Here is a 19,573-nt window from a genome sequence, read left to right on the forward strand (position 1 = left end):
CCCATTCTTTAGCTTGTTCATAGTTGAGAAATCATATTGGATGGATTAGCTTTCGAATCTAGCCATGTTTCTTTTCCAAAAGCGAAGATCTATCAACTTTATGGAGCCATTTTGCATGATAGCCCTAGATTTACTCTTCCAGGTGTCTTTCTAGCCTTTATACCCTTTTGTATGCTTTTGTACACGTAAAGTTGGGAACTTTACGTGGTTAACCAGCCTTAGGAGCTCAGATCTATATATTGTAAGCAGTGGTTTTGAGCATAATCGAGTTTTTAGAAGTTGCATGCATAAGACTCGGCGATTCGTTCTTCGGACTCGGCGAGTCGAGTCGCGAGTCCCCGATTCTTCCCCTTTGAGTGATTCCGAGTGGGGACCAGTGAGTAGTGTATGGACTCAGTGAGTTAGAGGTTAGACTCAGCAATGGAGGGACTCGACGAGTTGTTCATACAACTCGGCGAGTCCAAGGCAACCTTCTTATGATTCAAGAACAACTCGTCGAGTTGTTCATACGACTCGGCGAATCGGATGCCTATGACCTAAGTGTTGATATAAAATGGGAACTCGTCGAGTGTATGCCATACTCGACGAGTAGCAGCGAGCAGGGTTGAGAAATGAGAGTAGGGACTCGGCGAGTTGGCGGCCCAACTCGGCGAGTCAGGTCAACTGTAAAGTTGACTTTGACCAGGAGAGTTGACTTTAGCCAGGGGTAAAAGAGTCATTTTACCCCAATACAGTTATTAGTATTTGATTGAGTGTATTTGTGGAATTGTAGCCGGGGAGACACCGGAGCAGCAACAGATAGTTCCCGGAGCCACACACTCAGCAGCCAGATCACGAGGTGAGTTTCCTTTCAGTAGGAACGGGTCTAAGGCCACAATGCCGGCCCGTTTAGCTAGCAGTAGTTTCCGGACTTCGGTCCGATGCAGATTTTAGTACGTTTGATGCCTTCGTGGCTCAGACAGGATTTTGTGTTATGTGTTTCGGGTTATAGCCCAATGTAGCATGCTATCTATGTGCTTATGTTAGTTGATATGCTTATGTGATGCTATGTTCAGTATGTTCCGGACTTCTGTCCGATGCAGTCAGTTCCGGACTTCGGTCCGATGCAGTTAGTTCCGGACTTTGGTCCGATGCAGGAGGCAAGGCCTCAGTAGTTCCGGATTTCGATCCGATGCAGAGGGCAAGGCCCTGGTTAGTTCCGGACTTTGGTCCGATGCAGTTTCCGGACTTCGATCCAATGTAGTGGGCAAGGCCCAGTATGTGTTTATATGTATTATATGGTATGTGGTAGTTTGGGGAAGCTCACTAAGCTTCGTGCTTACAGTTTCAGTTTTGGTTTCAGGTACTTCCGCAAGCAAAGGGAAGAGCTCGGGTTGACGGCATCACACACACCACAGCTTCAGCTGTCCTGGGAGTTGTTTTTGGTAGATGTGATTGATATAGTCTTGATATAGTTTACTCATAACACTTTGCTATTATTTTTGAGATATTGACGTACGAGTTTTACCTTATGATATTATCATGGTGTTTTTAGTAATTATTAAACAAAAAATTTGGGTCATATTTTGGTATGTTTCAAGTTGGTATCAGAGCCTTGGTTTGAGGGATTCGGATATACTTTCGGGTGTGTCTGAACTCAAACTAAGGAAACGGTAAAGATTTTCAAAGGAAAAATGTTTTTGAAAATGATTTTGAAAAAAAAGAACTTAGGAAAATAAGAGATTTGATAAAAAGAAAATTGGTGTGGCGTATGCGATCAACCGAGCTCAAGTAAGTATTCCCAAATTACCCATACATGTTACTTTATGTTTATCAGTTTTAGTTTCAGTAGAACAGCATGCTAGAATAGGACTAAGGATCTAGGAGGATGCCTTATGTGCCTGCTTTATGTGTTTCAGTTTCACGAGATCTGCATGCTACTATTGAAGTAGACAGTAGTAGGATAGCCTGTTAGGTTATGCCTAATAGTATGAGCTTAGCATTGTATGCTAGAACAGTATTTCGTTATGAGAACAGATTTGCTTGAGTAATTTCCTGTATCCGAATGCTGCTTGCTTCGTGCTTTGTGGGACTCTGAGTGACGGGAGTTAGTCATTAGGTGAATACGACACATCACATGTGACAAGGGTTGAATAATCTCAGAGTGTTGGATTTGGCTCTATTGCGCAGCTCTTGTTTGAGTCTAACCGTGGTAGGGACGAGTCCTTTACTCGAAGGATTATCTGAGCCTCATCACATGTGATGGTATTCAGGTGATGACTAATTATTGACACAAGGAGACCTTCAGCAGCTGAGGACTGTTTTGAATAGAGTCAGAGATTCCCCTAGGGCAAGCCTAGGATGAGAGTAGCAGAGACCAGTAGTAGTAGAAGTGACTTGGTGGAGTCAAGGCAGTTCTTGAGGAAAGTACAGATAGATGTGGAAGGTAGTATGGGCCCGTACTACTGAAAGCAGAGGATCTGTACTCGAATCAAGGAAGGTTGAGACAAGACCAGGAAACTAGTATTGGTATCAGTGATCCATTGAGATATTTCAGTTTTCTGATGTTGCTATGATTTGTTTCAGAATGGTAGTTTTGCGTTCGAGGCCAGAAGTCGACAGTTCAGATGCCGGAGGGGGATCAGGATCAGGATCAGGCCCGGAGGCGGGGCAGTTGGATGAGCAGACCAGAGAGTTTCTTTCTTCTGAGGTTACCCGCATCATACTGGAGCAGACTCCTGTGATCTTCGGTTCGATCAAGGAGGGTATTCTAGAGCTGATGGATGAGAGATTGGGCACCTTCCATGTCGAGATGGCGGCCATGATGGGGTCGCGCACACTTACGTTCAGGGAGTTCAGGGCATGTGGAGCTCCAGACTACCATGGGGCGCGGGACCCCATAGCGAGTACTAGATGGTTGGCGGATGTGACCAACGCTTTCCGCACGAGCAGGTGTCCCGAGGGGGATAAGGTTAGTTGGTGTCCTATCTCATGAAGGACAGGGCACGGGATTGGTGGGAGGAGGTCGGACATACTATTGGAGATGATGCAGCGTTAGATGCCATGACGTGGACCGATTTCACCACCAGGTTCAGGGCGGAGTTTGCACCGGTTATCGAGGTGCAGCAGTTAGCCAGGGAGTTTCAGGACCTCACCCAGACTACAGAGACAGTGGCAGAGATCACCGCAAAGTTCAGGGAAAGGGCTCTTCTCGTTCCTCAGTATGCAGCTGGTGAGGAAATGAAGAAGGCCCGTTATCATGAGATGCTGCAGAGCGATATCCGCCAGTTTGTGAGCCGGTCCAGCTGTAAAATGCTGGATGACATGATTTCTAGGGCTCTGGAGAGGGAGATTGACCTTGAGATGGAGAAGAAGAGGAAACCGGAGGCGGTTCTGGGTACAGGCAGTTCGGGCAAAAAGCCCAAGGTTTCAGATCACAGATCCAGGAGTCAGCAGAGCCACGGTCGATGTGGCAAGTGTGGGAGATTGCACGACGGGGTGTGCAAGGCAAGGAGTTCTGGCTGCTACAAGTGCGGTCGAACTGGGCATTTGATTAGGGATTGTACGGCTCCTGCTACCGCTATTGCAGCATCAGTTCTGATTTGCTTTCAGTGCAATCAGAGGGGACATAAAAAGTCCCAGTGTCCGAGCTTAGCTGCAGCAGGGAAGGTGGTTGCACCTGCCCCTGCTACTTTGAGGATTACAGATGGTCGTCAGGGCCGAGAAGAGGCACCAGTGGCTAGGAGTCGAGCTTTTCAGATGACAGCAGAGGAGGCGTGAGCGACTCCTGATGTGGTGACGGGGTCATTCTCTGTGAACGACATCTCTGCTACAGTATTATTTGATTCGGGGGCTACCCGATCGTTTGTATCGCTAGCGCTTAGCAAGAGATTTAGTAGAGCTCTAGGGGATCTGGATTGTCCACTAGAGGTCGAGATAGCAGATGACAGGACCATGAGAGTCGCCAGGGTACATCGAGGATGTTCTCTTCAGTTGTTCGACGAGTAGTTTTTGGTGGATTTGGTCCTTATTCCCCTGCGAGGGAATAAAGTTATAGTGGGCATGGATTGGTTGAGTCCCAACGGGGCCGTGATTGATTGCGAGTTACAACTAGTGAGGGTTCGCACCCCCAGTGGGGGAGAGTTAGTGATTCAGGGCGAGAGGCCACAGCGTGGACCAGTTCTTTGTTCAGCCGCGAAGGCGAGGCGCTATTTTCAGCAGGGTTGCGCCGGTTATGTAGCTTATGTTATGGATGCCCAGGAGAAGGGCAAGACGACAGTTGGTGACGTTCCGGTAGTGCGAGACTTTCCGGATGTATTCCCGGAGGATTTACCGGGAATACCTCCCAAGAGACAGGTCGAGTTTGGGATCGACCTAATTCCTGGTGCGGCTCCGATAGCCAAGGCACCGTATCGGTTAGCTCCCCCTGAGATGCAGGAGTTGTCTACGCAGCTGCAGGAGTTGCTAGACAAGGGTTTTATACGGCCGAGTAGTTCACCCTGGGGAGCGCCGATCCTGTTCGTGAAGAAGAATGATGGGTCGCACCGTATGTGCATTGACTACCGGGAGCTGAATAAGGTAACGGTGAAGAACCGTTACTCCCTCCCGAGGATAGATGATTTGTTTGATCAGCTTCAGGGGGCATCTTGGTTCTCCAAGATCGATTTACGCTCCGGATATCACCAGATGCGAGTTAGAGGCAAAGATGTGCAGAAGACTGCTTTCAGGACCCGATATGGTCATTATGAGTTTGTAGTGATGCCTTTTGGGCTCACTAATGCTCCAGCCGCATTCATGGACCTCATGAATCGCGTATGCAGACCGATGCTGGATCGGTCTGTGATAGTATTGATAGATGATATCTTGGTGTATTCCAAGACTTAGGAGCAGCATGAGGAGCACCTGAGGGAGGTGCTAGAAGTTTTGAGAAGGGAGAGGCTGTTCGCAAAGTTCTCCAAGTGCGAGTTCTGGGTGCGTGAGGTGCAGTTCCTTGGTCACCTCATCAACCAGAAGGGTATATTGGTAGATCCGGCCAAGATAGAGGTCGTGATGCAGTGGGAAGTCCCGAGGTCTCCATCCGAGATTCGGAGCTTCCTAGGTTTGGCAGGGTACTACAGGAGATTCATTCAGGATTTCTCCAAGATAGCAGTACCGCTCACCCAACTGACTAGGAAGTTGGTGGTGTTTCGTTGGGGGCCTGAGTAGCAGGCGGCATTCGAGACCCTCAGGCAGAGGTTATGCGAGGCTCCGATTCTTTCCCTACCATAGGGAATAGAGGATTTTGTAGTCTACTGTGATGCCTCAATCATAGGTATTGGAGCAGTGTTGATGCAGTGGGGGCATGTGATAGCTTACGCCTCGAGACAGTTGAAGCCTCACGAGGCTAACTATCCTACGCACGATTTAGAGCTGGGGGCTGTGGTGTTTGCCCTCAAGATTTGGAGACATTATCTTTATGGGGTCCGTTGTACCATCTATACAGATCACAAGAGTTTGAGATACCTTATGGATCAGCTGAGTCTAAACATGAGGTAGAGGAGATGGTTGGATGTGCTGAAGGATTATGATTGTGAAATCCTTTACCATCCAGGGAAGGCCAACATTGTGGTCGATGCCTTGAGTCGAAAGGTGATAGCAGCCCCTATCAGAGACTTATGTTTGAGGATGACATTGATCACTCCGTTGTTGGAACGGATCAGGGAGGCTCAGGTTGAGGGCCTCAAGGAAGAGAAGCAGAAATGTGAGAGGATTGTGGGCCGAGCAGCTGCGTTCGATTATGATAGTCGAGGGTTGTTGACCCTTCATGGGAGGGTGTGGGTACCGTACGGAGGCGGAGTACGGCAGGTGTTGATGGACGAGGCTCATAAGTCTCGATTTTCTATCCATCCAGGGGCAACGAAGATGTATAGAGATCTTCGACCAGATTATTGGTGGCCCTGCATGAAGCGGGATGTTGCTTGGTATGTAGAGAGGTGTCTGACCTGCAGGAAGGTCAAGGCAGAACACCAGAGGCCTCACGGCAAGATGCAGCCGTTAGACATTCCCGTGTGGAAATGGGAGGATATTACCATGGATTTTATCACTAAGCTTCCCAGGACCGCACGTGGGGTGGATTCGATTTGGGTGGTAGTGGATCGGTTGATGAAGAGTGCTCATTTCATACCAATCCAGGAGAGCATATCAGCAGAAAAGTTAGCCGATATCTATGTGCGGGAGATAGTTGCACGTCATGGAGTGCCGGTATCAGTGGTGTCAGACCGAGACGTTTGTTTTACATCTAGATTCTGGAAGCGGTTTCATGACGAGATGGGTACTCGTCTCCATTTCAGCACCGCTTTCCACCCTCAGACGGACGGGCAAAGTGAGAGGATGATTCAGACTCTCGAGGACATGCTCTGAGCATGTGTTCTAGACTTCGGGGGCAGTTGGGATACATACCTTCCGTTAGCGGAATTTTCGTATAACAATAGTTATCATGCGAGCATTGATCGACCTCTCTTTGAGATGCTTTATGGGAGGAAGTGCAGGACCCCGATTTGTTGGGGAGAGGTCGGTCAGCAGGTTATTAGGAGCACGAAGGTGGTGCTCAAGACGACTGAGTTGATTCAGCAGGTTCGTGGTAGACTGCAGACTGCACATAGTCGGCAGAAGAGCTACGCCGATAGGAGGCGTTCAGATTTAGAGTTCCGGGTAGGCGACATGGTCCTTCTGAAGGCCTCACCTTGGAAAGGTGTCATCAGGTTTTGGAAGAGGGGAAAGGTGGGCTCCAGGTTCAATGGTCCTTTCAGGGTTTTGGCCCGGGTGGGTTGGGTTGCTTATCGGTTGGATCTTCCGGCAGAGCTTAGCTAGATCCACAACACTTTCCACGTGTCTCAGTTAAGGAAGTGTTTAGTGGATGAGTCAGCAGTTGTTCCTTTAGAGGATATTCAGTTTGATAGCAGCTTGAATTATATTGAGAGGCCGATCGCGATTCTGGATCGGAAGGCAAAGACCTTGAGGAACAAGGTAATTCAGCTAGTGAAGGTGCAGTGGGAGCACCAGAAAGGGTTTGAGTGGACGTGGGAGGCTGAAGATGAGATGAGAGAACATTATCCCGAGTTATTTGCAGATTCAGCAGCGGCAGACTTCGAGGACAAAGTCTGAGTCAAGTAAGGGAGAGTTGTAACGACCCGTCTCTGGTATGTTGCTTTTATAGTATTTATTTTTGAAGTTTGTAAAGGAACTCGGCGAGTCTATGTCCCGACTCGTCGAGTAGGGCCGCGTTCTTGATCAGCTTATAGATCGGCGACTCGGCGAGTCCATATTCGGGACTCGGCAAGTCGGCCTGCCAGATAGAAACCCTAAATCCCCGGGTTTGCACCCTATTTAAACCACCTTATCAGCCCCAAACTCGCCTCTTTCATCCCCAAAACGTTATCTAAGCAAACCCTAATCATATCATTGCGTTTTTGAGCATTCTTGGTGTAATTCTTGAAGTTTTGAAGAGGATAAGAAGGCTAAATCCAAAGAAGAAGAAGATCCAAGTCCTTGCTCCCATCTCAGAGTACTTTGAGGTAATGATCAGTTTCTTCCCGTTTTGTTGATAGATTCCCCTTTATAAGCATATTTAGCCCATTCTTTAGCTTGTTCATAGTTGAGAAATCATATTGGATGGATTAGCTTTCGAATCTAGCCATGTTTCTTTTCCAAAAGCGAAGATCTATCAACTTTATGGAGCCATTTTGCATGATAGCCCTAGATTTACTCTTCCAGGTGTCTTTCTAGCCTTTATACCCTTTTGTATGCTTTTGTACACGTAAAGTTGGGAACTTGGGAACTTTACGTGGTTAACCAGCCTTAGGAGCTCAGATCTATATATTGTAAGCAGTGGTTTTGAGCAGAATCGAGTTTTTAGAAGTTGCATGCATAAGACTCGGTGAGTCGTTCTTCGGACTCGGCGAGTCGAGTCACGAGTCCCCGATTCTTCCCCTTTAAGTGATTCCGAGTGGGGACCAGTGAGTAGTGTATGGACTCAGTGAGTTAGAGGTTAGACTTAGCAATGGAGGGACTCGACGAGTTGTTCATACAACTCGGTGAGTCCAAGGCAACCTTCTTATGATTCAAGAACAACTCGTCGAGTTGTTCATACGACTCGGCGAGTCGGATGCAGATGACCTGAGTGTTGATATAGAATGGGAACTCGTCGAGTGTATGCCATACTCGAAGAGTAGCAGGGAGCAGGGTTGAGAAATGAGAGTAGGGACTCGGCGAGTCAGGTCAACTGTAAAGTTAACTTTGACCAGGAGAGTTGACTTTAGCCAGGGGTAAAAGAGTCATTTTACCCCAATACAGTTATTAGTATTTGATTGAGTGTATTTGTGGAATTGTAGCCGGGGAGACACCGGAGCAGCAACAGATAGTTCCTGGAGCCACACACTCAGCAGCCAGATCACGAGGTGAGTTTCCTTTCAGTAGGAACGGGTCTAAGGCCACAATGCCAACCCGTTTAGCTAGCAGTAGTTTCCGGACTTCGGTCCGATGCAGATTTTAGTACGTTTGATGCCTTCGTGGCTCAAACAGGATTTTGTGTTATGTGTTTCGGGTTACAGCCCGATGTAGCATGCTATCTATGTGCTCATGTTAGTTGATATGCTTATGTGATGCTATGTTCAGTATGTTCCGGACTTCTGTCCGATGCAATCAGTTCCGGACTTCGGTCCGATGCAGTTAGTTCCGGACTTTGGTCCGATGCAGGAGGCAAGGCCTCAGTAGTTCCGGATTTCGATCCGATGCAGAGGGCAAGGCCCTGGTTAGTTCCGGACTTTGGTCCGATGCAGTTTTCGAACTTCGGTCCGATGCAGTGGGCAAGGCCCTGTATGTGTTTATATGTATTATATGGTATGTGGTAGTTTGGGGAAACTCACTAAGCTTCATGCTTACAATTTCAGTTTTGGTTTCAAGTACTTCCGCAAGCAAAGGGAAGAGCTCGGGTTGACGGCATCGAACACACCACAGCTTCAGCTGTCCTGGGAGTTGTTTTGGTTTTCATAGATGTGATTGATATAGTCTTGATACAGTTTACTCATAACACTTTGCTATTATTTTTGAGATATTAACGTACGAGTTTTACCTTATGATATTATCATGGTGTTTTTAGTAATTATTAAACAAAAATTTTTGGGTCGTATTTTGGGATGTTTCACATGGGTCTCACACCCTCATTAATGTTATGTTATTTAACCTCCATTTGCCAAGTGTCATTCTCATACAACACCCTCATTAATGTTATGTCATTTATTATGTAGATATATTAGGTAACTCACTTCGAAATTCAAATTTACATTTTCTAATTATATGTTAACTTTGAAGCTATAATAACTTTAAAATTTTTGATATATCTCTTATTTAATAATTAATAATTTATTTTAAATTATTTGTTTAAAATAATTGATTAATAATTATTAAATTTTATTATGAATGTTTAATTAATTTTGTAACTGTGGTTACCACGGGTTATAAACTAGTATATATATATATATATATATATATATATATATATATATATATATATATATATATATATATATATATATATATATATATATATTAGTTTGTAACCCGTGAGAATCACGGTTATAACATTAATTAAACTTTCATAATAAAAACTTAACATTATAATTGTTGATTTAAATAAATACATGAAATTATATCATTTTATAATATATATATATATATATATATATATATATATATATATATATATATATATATATATATATATATATATATATATATATAGTTTTACTTTTTATTTTAATGTGATTAATTTAATATAATTAGAGTGAGAAAATTTAAGATTTAAATTTTAAAATGGAGCATTAATAGGTTTACATGTGTCCTGATAGGTGACTTATAATATTAAAGATGATTTCTAATATTGTGATACTTGTCAATAGAAAAATAAACTTATTTATTTATTAGAATAGTGATATATATATATATATATATATATATATATATATATATATATATATATATATATATATATATATATATATGTGTGTGTATATATACATATATATATATATATATCACTAGAAAACTTCATATATTAATTACATGATTCGTTGGAATTCGAATGATTATACTAAAATCACCATTTTGTACCTATGAATAATATATGTATACTATTACATATGTTGCATCTTATGTTTGTTTATATGAAAGACAGTGGCAACATCTTAAAAATTGCTTTCCTTCTTCCTACGAAATGGAAAGCTTGCAAAGGAAATAGGAGGAAAAGGTCTTGATAGCTTGAATATGACTAGGTTGTAACATCTTAAAAATCAGAGTAATTTTTTTTTCTAAACAACCTAAAGACAGTAATTGTTTACAATAACATTTTTTCAAAAGTATAATTCATAAATTAGAGTAATTCCAAAATCCAATAACATAAAATCCTAAGGATATGCACGATCATGCCTTCGCTCTACGATGATCATCTGAAGTATGTGAAATAATAAACCAAAACTGTAAACAGAAACTTAGTAAGTTCCCCCAAGGTATCACCACACAAAACATATAACTAAGCAGATACTGAGTCAATAACCTCTTGGTTGGATTACCTCTTGCCCACAACCTTTATGTTGGAATGCCTCGGCCCATAACCTTTCGGTTGGATTGCCTAATGCATATTGGGTCCATAACCTCTTGGTTGGATTACCCATGTCCCACAACCTTCTAGTTGGAATGCATTGGCCCACAACCTTTCAGTTGGATTACTAATACATAATGAGTCCATAGCCTCCTGGTTGGATTACCCCTATGTCACGGGATGGTTCGATCATCGTGTGCTACTTAGTGTAACTTCGACTAAGTCAGGATACAACACTTTCTAGAGATGTATAAATGATTAAGTAAGCAAGAGATTTAGTCTTTTGAGTTTCTACAAACGAAATAGAACTTCTATTATAAGAGCTCGAGAAAATACAAGGAAGCTTTCCGATGGTTTGGGAGCAAATGAGCTTCTCCCTATTTATATTTGTCCTCCCCCTTCTAGAGAAGTTTCTAGATATCACTACATTAGTCATATATCCATGATTAATCTAGATTATTCTACAAGCTGCATGTATTTACAAGTCTCCATGAAATGTACTAAATTGTTCTTCGATGTCCTAGAGAAATCTAGGACATTCCAGGATCTATTGGTCTTTACTTGCAAGATCTCCCACTTTCTTGAGTTATCTGGAAGATTCTAGATACTATCCATGACACCCTCCCCCACCAAAGTCCTTGACATCCTCATCAAGTCTTATTTTGGTAAGTGTCAATCTTGTCACGAAACTACCATAAATCTTGCTCTCCCTCCCAGCTAGATTTGGTCTCGGGGAATCCTTTCCATCGCACGTAATACTCTGTCTAGTTGTGAGATCCTCTTTTTCGAATTTCTCTGCCGGCTAAGATTTCATCCACCTCCTTATCATATGAAACGACATTGGCGACTGGGTCGCGGTGTAATTCACTTCTAGGTGGGTCTTCCTTATCTCGGTTGTATTGTTTGAGGAGACTTATGCATTAAGTAATTATGGAGGGTAGTTTTTGAAAATTTAATTAGTATAAATAAGAGCCTTGTGCTCTCATATTTCTTGCACCATTCTCTTGATTCAAGAGTCTTTCTCTCCTTATCCCCCGAGCATTTCGGTCCCTCGTGATTCGACTTATCTTTCTGTAGTTTTAGTATAGTAAGGTGAGCACTAAAGCGCTACATGAATTTTTCTTAGAAAGATTCAGCGACGAAGTTTTGCCCCTGCAGAGACCGACTCCTAGCTAAAACCCCCTTGTACGTAAGTTATGTTTACCCTATTTTACATATAGTTTATATTTAAAATTAGTATTGTTATTATAAATTTTTAATAAATATTTAAGCTATTATTATGACTTATAAGTGTCGTTATAATACCTTTTTAACTACTCGCGGTACGGGGAATCTGGTTTAAAGGGCCGCATAGGGTTGTTGGATTTCAGAAGTGCTATACGCCAAAATGGTCATGCCCTCCGGTGTTTTATGTCCGGCCCCTGTCTGTACATAGTGGTTGGAAAGTATTGTTTAAACGCTTATATAATAATACCAATAATAAGACTAATAATTAGTCACGGTAAATATTAGACTAAAATCTAGTGGTAATAATACTAGGTTTCGTCGAAGGAAATTATTTTAAAGTAAACGAAGCATTGTCCGAGTACCGAGTCACCACCTTCTTAGGTGAGTGCATAGTTACTTTCATCTTACACATAGATATGAAGTATTTTATATAAACTACGCGGTATGTGTGCATATTATCTGAATACTTGTTGTCTATGCTGGATGAACGTTTTTTTATACATGTTTTAAATGATTTGAACTTTATACGTATTTTAAATATACAAGTATGTTGGGTATGAGATGGGTAGATGAATGATGAGAGATAAAAGATGATGTGAGTAAACATTGTCAGCTATAGACTTAGTGCCTAACAAATAACATAGACAACTATGGACTTAGTGACTATTGGACAAAGACTGGTAGCTATGGACTTAGTATATGTTAGGAATTGGTAGCTATGGACTTAGTACCTATTAGATAAATACTGGTAGCTATGGATTTAGTACCCAACAGTTATAGAATTAGTGTTTTATGAACGAGCATTGGCAGCTATGGATTTAGTGCTAGTCCTATAACTCTGGAAGCAAAGGACTTCAGAATGAACGAATGCGAGATAGATGACTCTTAGGATAGATCCTTAAGAGTAAAGAAGATAATGGAGATGGGTAATTGGGTCAATTGTTTGATTGTTTAAATATAATAATTATATTATTGTGGGTTGAAAACCCTATGTACTCACCAGGTTTCCCAACCTGACCCACTCAGTTTATTTATATTACAGGTGTTGAGATGAAGTCACATTACACTGAGAGATTAAAGAGATGTAGATCACTAGTGTCAATAAATGTAAGTTCTGTTTATGCTTATATTTCTATATTGACGATGACATCCCAAATGTTTTAAAACGAATTAAAAATACTTTTCTTCGGAAATGCTTTGATAACGTATTTATCATGTTTTACTGGGAACAAATTTCGCAACATTTTTATTAAAAGACGTACTCTGATTTTTATAAAGCATAAACAAAATCGGTCTTTTATGGCCGTGAAAATGGGGATGTCACATTTTACAACAAGTGTGTCAAAGGAAGAGCATGCAAAGTGGGGGATTTAGTACTCATGAAGAATGATGCAAGAAGGAAAGAGCACATCAAGAAACTAAGCCTCAATTAGGAAGACCTTTATAAGATAAAAGAATCAAGGTAAAATGGATCACACATTTTAGAATTAATGTAGGGTGACAAACTCTCAAGAACTTGAGACACACGTAATTTGTGAATTTGTCATTCTAAGTGTATTAGAACTTTTTTTTATTCAAGCATGATCATTAAAAAAACATTCCAAAAGTAGACTTTTGGAATCCTTCGTTCAGGATAGCTCTGTAAGAATAAAGGATCGAAATTAAATAAGTCAATCTTTTGGCTTTAAGAAGTTGTATTACATCCATAAAATACTGAAATACATTAAGTTACTAGAGACCTACACCATGGTCCGACCTAATAAGCCACCATAGTAATGCACCATGGCTCGGCATAAAAAGCCACCATGGTTGTACACCATCGTCTGACATAATAAGTCACCATGGACCTACGCCATGGTTCGACCTAATAAGCTTCCATCTTTATACACCACAGATCGGCATAACAAGACTAAAGTTATTGATATCACCATATTTCATCTTATATTTTATGGAATGTTTAGTACTTTTAGCTACATTTAATGTAAAATTATAGATAAAAGGTATTAGTAATATTAAAATTCCATTTTTTAGAAAAGAAAACATGCTCTATATAAAAGAAGAGAAAATATAGAGCAGGGAGCGGTATTACTAAATTAAAGCCAACAAAAGTCAAAGTGATGAAGAATATAAGTTCCACCGTGGACTTCTTATATCCATGTCGTGGTGGAGGGGTGTACCCCTATAACTATAAAAAAGAAACACACATCGAAAACTTGGAAAATACACGGTGAAGACCGATGCCATGATGTGGAAGTATATTTTCCACGACATGGAGGACATTTTATGGAAAGTATACATATAGGTTGGTTTTCATAGCCTGACTTATGACACAAGTTCCTTCCAAATTTTGATGACCAGAAACACCTGCTAGAGCCTGTGGATACCTTAAAAATATTCAACCTCATTTTCACAAAGCCCGCAAACGCACGTATTACTCAAAGTGATCATGAAACAAACTTACGGTTCCTGAATGTTTTAGGAAAATAGTCGACTATGGAAAAGATGATAGTTGAAGGTGACATATCAAGACATTATCTCTATATAAACTGTGTGGTGAACATTAAGCTAAAGAGTCTACGGTGATGAAGGACTGCATGGATCTTGGTAGATCACTCGTGTTGGTCGCCCACTCACCGTAGAATGCTAATAAAACACTGCAATATCTTTATACCGGAGAACCATCATACCAAACATATCAAATTGCATATGAAAACTCACTACCATCATATGAACCACAGATGGACATTGATGATGAAGAAAACATTCAAAATTCTTTAGCCATAGTAAGTCAACAATTCCATTGGCTTCCGCCACCACACATTCGCTAAAAATCAACAGTTCACTAGACCTCCCTTTAATCGCAGCTACAACCCACAGATCAACCCACCTCACCCCTACTATCAACTATCCAGATACCCAAGAAACTTACCATATCAACCTCGGTGTCAAACTACTTATTTGATGCTTACTAACTCCACTAAAGTTCCACATAAAGAAAAACCTTATGAAACCTCGGTTGTCACTGAAGAAAGAAGGAGTTCTTGATATCACAAATGTCATAAAGAAAATCATTTCGCAAGATAATGCAAAGATAGTGTCGTGAAAGACAAATCATACTATCTGAGAATGGAAAATGAAGTGGAAGAACAGGAGAAAGAAAAGCATTTGTGACTCATGTGTGAAGGGACCATCAAGTTTTGTCATCTAGGGATGAATACAAGGAAACTGGCAACAAGAGAAAGCGAAGAAAACTGTATCTCGTTGTGAGGAAAGGTGATAACACCAGAGATGGGTCAACAAACTTGAAGAAGAACTACTGCTTCATGTGCTTTGGTGAGTGACTCCACCTTACTTTGAATAGCAGCCTCTGAAAAGTGAGATGTTGAGGAGGAGGAAGAAGCCACAAGATTGTCAATCTTCTCGTGGAGCTCCTTGATGTGCTTTTTAGTGACCGGAGCATCATCATCATCATCACTCTGAAGTTGATAGGGGCTGTAGTAGATGGAGTCAAAAACGGTATCCTCCCCTCCCAAAAAGGTTTCGGTTTCAGCAGATGGAGTGGGAGATAAGGGTGCAGTGGGTGGTTCGGTAGTGATAGTGGGTTCGGGTGCATATGTAGGTTCGGGTTGTGAAGTAGAAACCCCCGTATCAGATACGTTGGTTAGAACCTCACGGGTGGTAGTGGTGGTGGCTTCTGTAAAAAGTGGTGGGGGAAGGGTGGTTGTTGTGGTTTGAAGAGAAGTAGTTATGGGGGGAATGGAAATAGGGTCAAATATGGAGGGAATGGAAATGGAGGAGGTTATGATGGGAATGGAAGAGGTGCGAATAGGAGAAGGTGAAGGAGGTTTTGATGAAATATGTACCTCATGATTAGGTGAGTGAGGCGGGGTTTCGCCTCTAGCTGACTCATCTGAGTCAGAGTGGTTCTCATCCGAGTCGCTGGAGGCAGAAGAGAGAATAAGTTTTCTCTTGGGTTGGACTCTCTTCTTCTTCGCTGGTGGGGAAAGATCTGGTTTTAAGGGTTTTCGCTTCTTAGGAGAAGGACCCTTCGCCCCCTTTGCTGCTTTCTTTATCTTCCCTTGCTCGGGTTTCTTTCCTCTAGCAGCAGGTTTATCTGCATCATTAATGGACTGAACCATTTCTGCAGAAAGTTCCCTTGGGCCCGAAGGACGAAAGTCCTTGTAGGCTTTCATGATGATGCTCTCCTTTGACACCCCAGCAGACATAGAGTCCGGAATGGATCCGACGAAAGAATTTTTTTTTCGGATCGGTGACAATGATTTTGGTGGTGTGGAAGACGCTGATGTTGGAGAGAAGGGAACCTGAAACAGTAGGAACATGAAGTTTATCCATGGCCCACTTGGTGATGAGCGTCCAGAACCTGGCGTAGGATACCTCAGTGTGGCGAGAGGAGGAGGCAAGGCTCTGAATGAGTTGCTGCCATAGAACCGAGCCATAGTCGAGGTTAAGGCCGTGATATAGACCATAGAGAATGGTCATAAACAGTTTGCTGGCCCCATCAGAACCAGAACTACGCTCAGAGAGCCCTTTGAATAGAATGGTGAAGAAACCATTCCATGGAGGAGGGAGACACGATTTCTTGAATCTTGTTACCGTTGTGAGAATCTCCGTGTAACCCATATTGTAGAACATCGAAAATAATTTCCCGATGGTAATGGTGTCGGGATTAACCCTAGATTCATCGGCTTCAAAGCCTAGGAGCCAACAAAATCTTTGCTTAGAGATGGAGGTCTTGTGTGAAAGAAGATCAAAGTAGATGCGATCCACTGATCTGTCATAATAGGCTGTGGAGAAGACCTGGGAAAGGCATTCCATTGGTACCAGCTCAACTTTGGAAAGAGCGAGCACCAACGGAGAGTATTTGAGGCACTCCACCATGGGATACATGTAATTCTCGTAAGCCTTAGGGTTGAGATCAATCACTAGACTTTGTTGAGCACGGATTGGAAGAATATTTGTGCAGGAGGAGGTTTCCTGAACTGATGAAAAATCCGCCATGGTTGAAGGTAGAAGATGATGAACAGTAGATGAGAAATCGTTCGATTTTGCTCGTTTGAGTTTTGAATGTGGTAAATTGGGAATGAAGCAGATGTGTTCCTTTTATACCGTGGGTAGAGGAGAGAGAAAGATCATCCCCAAATCTTCTTGATACAATAAAACGGTTTCAGATTTGACTGAAGCGCAACGGTTGACACCCCCGATGATTACGCAGGAGAGAGAAGAACTGTTCCATTTTGCACGCGTGCCCATCACCTCACTATTGAGGCCGTTACTGTGTCGGCTGAGTCAGCATCTTATCTGTTTAATAGCTGTCATCCAAACATAAGATTATAAGGTAACCGAACGAGAAGTTTGGAAAATCAAAGATTTTCGTGCATAGAGTGTGAAAGATAAGGAAATAAAGCGAGATATATAGGGGAAGAGTGATGTCAAAATAGACACAAAACAGTTGATCCCGGGCATGAATCACTTTCTTCAAGGTCAAGAGAGACCTTAAAGTGTTTGTATGGATTCCCGTTGAATTACGATCAATCACTTTCTAAGAAGTGTTGAAAGGCATCTTTTTGTTAGGCATAAAAGGGTGGCTTTTCTCTTCAATTTAGAAACCTGGACCTTGACATAAGACCGAGACGAAATGAAGTGCTTGTGAGACCGATGTGGTCTGTTGAACAAGTAGGTTGGATAACAGATATAGTGACTTGGAAAAGTATATGATGGTGAAATCTCAAAAAAAAATTAAACTGGATTCTAAGGGAAGAAATGTTATGGTAAATAACAAATTCATAAGAATCGCACAACCAAAGAGAGATTTCATGTTGACCGTCAATTCATGATAGGTATTGAATTTTGGGTTTCACTAAGCACGTAGTGTCACGTGGCTTAGATCATAAACATAGATATTTTGTAACCATAAACCTCAGTGGTTAATTCTGAGAGTCTCAAGGGTTACGATATGGGACCGAAATATGATGGAGAAGACTAAGGTGGTGAAGAAAAGTGATAGTACCTCTGCTGAAAATAGTGACCAAGCAGGAAACTCTCAACCCATATGAGAAAAGAGTAAGGTAGCTCAGGATTAGAATATATGAAGCAGCCTTATTGGGAAGACAAGGTTTGTATATACCTAGTCATTAAGGCTTTTATTCAAAATCAGTTGAGGCTTTGGATAACATGCAGCAACATGCTTCTAGGGACGCTTAACTAGTTAATATAAAGTATGAGAATCAAACCTATCCCAAGTAATTTTTAAACAAGAATGAGACAAAAAAAATATTTTTGGAGATTTTAAGATTGTGAAAAGAGAAAAACCAAACAAAATAAGTAAAAATAAAAAAATAAATAAATAAACCGAACCCGAAATGAACCGAACGCTCGGTTCATTTCGGTTCCTAAAAAATATTTTTGGATTTTTAGAAAACAGCATTAAAAAAGGGAAAAACTAATACAGAATAAGAAAGAATAATAAATAATAAAATAAAATAAAAAAATTTGAACCGAACCCGAAATGGATCGAACGCTCGGTTCATTTCAGTTCCTAAAAAAAATATATTTTTTTGAATTTTAGAAAACAGCTTTACAAATGTGTACAACCATAGACAACACCTTTTTGAGATTGAGCGAAAATATGTGTTATGGGACCGAACCCGAAATAGACCGAACATTCGGTTCATTTCGGTTCCCATGTGAACCGAACCCGAAATGGACCGAACGTTCGGTTCATTTCGGTTCATTTCGCTCATTACTTTTTAACTTTGGGATGAAGTCTTTGGTAACGATTCAGATTCCATCATTCCTAGACCATGAAGGATTTTATTGAAACTGGCTTCAGGTAGGGCTTTGGTGAAGATATCTGCCAGTTGATCGGTGGTTCGAACAAAGTGAATTTCGACATTACCATCCTCCACATGATCCTTAATGAAGTGATACCTTAGTGCTATATGCTTGGTCTTAGAGTGTTGCACTGGGTTGTGACAGATCCTAATTGCACTTTCTGAGTCGCAATATAGTGGGATCTTTTTCATGTTAAGTCCATAATCCCTGAGCTGGCTTTGGATCCATATGACTTGAGATGTGCAGGAGGCGGCTGCGATGTACTCTACTTCGGCTGTAGAAAGGGAAACACATGTTTGCTTCTTTGACTGCCAGCTGACCAATTTCCCATCAAGGAATTGGTAACCCCCTGTGGTGCTTTTCCTGTCTAAACCACATCCTCCAAGGTCTGCATCAGAGAAGGCTTGAACGAAGAAGCCTGAGTTGGATGGATACCAAAGACCGAGAGAGGTAGTTTGCTTCAGATACCTAAGTATGTTCTTCACTGCAAGCATATGAGGTTCTCGTGGGTTTGCCTGAAACCTAGCACAGTAACATACGGAAAACATGATGTCAGGCCTGCTAGCAGTAAGATACATTAATGACCCAATCATCTGGCGGTATAGCGTAATGTCAACTGCTGGTTTCTCCAGTGAAGGGGTGAGTTTGGTTCCGAAAGCCATTGGAACCTTGACCTTTGAATCTCCCATCATACCAAATTTGGCAAGAAGAGTTTTGGTGTATGCTTCATGGTTGATAAAGATGCCTTCGGGTCCCTGTCTAATATTTAATCCAAGAAAAAAGTTAATCGGACCCATGGAACTCATTTCAAATTTAGTCTCCATCAGCTTTCTGAATTTAGCTGTTAAGTTGGGATTCGTTGAGCCAAAGATGATATCATCG

Source organism: Lactuca saligna, chromosome 5 (genome assembly GCF_052625555.1).
Source record: "Lactuca saligna cultivar CGN05327 chromosome 5, ASM5262555v1, whole genome shotgun sequence".
Classification (NCBI taxonomy): domain Eukaryota; kingdom Viridiplantae; phylum Streptophyta; class Magnoliopsida; order Asterales; family Asteraceae; genus Lactuca; species Lactuca saligna.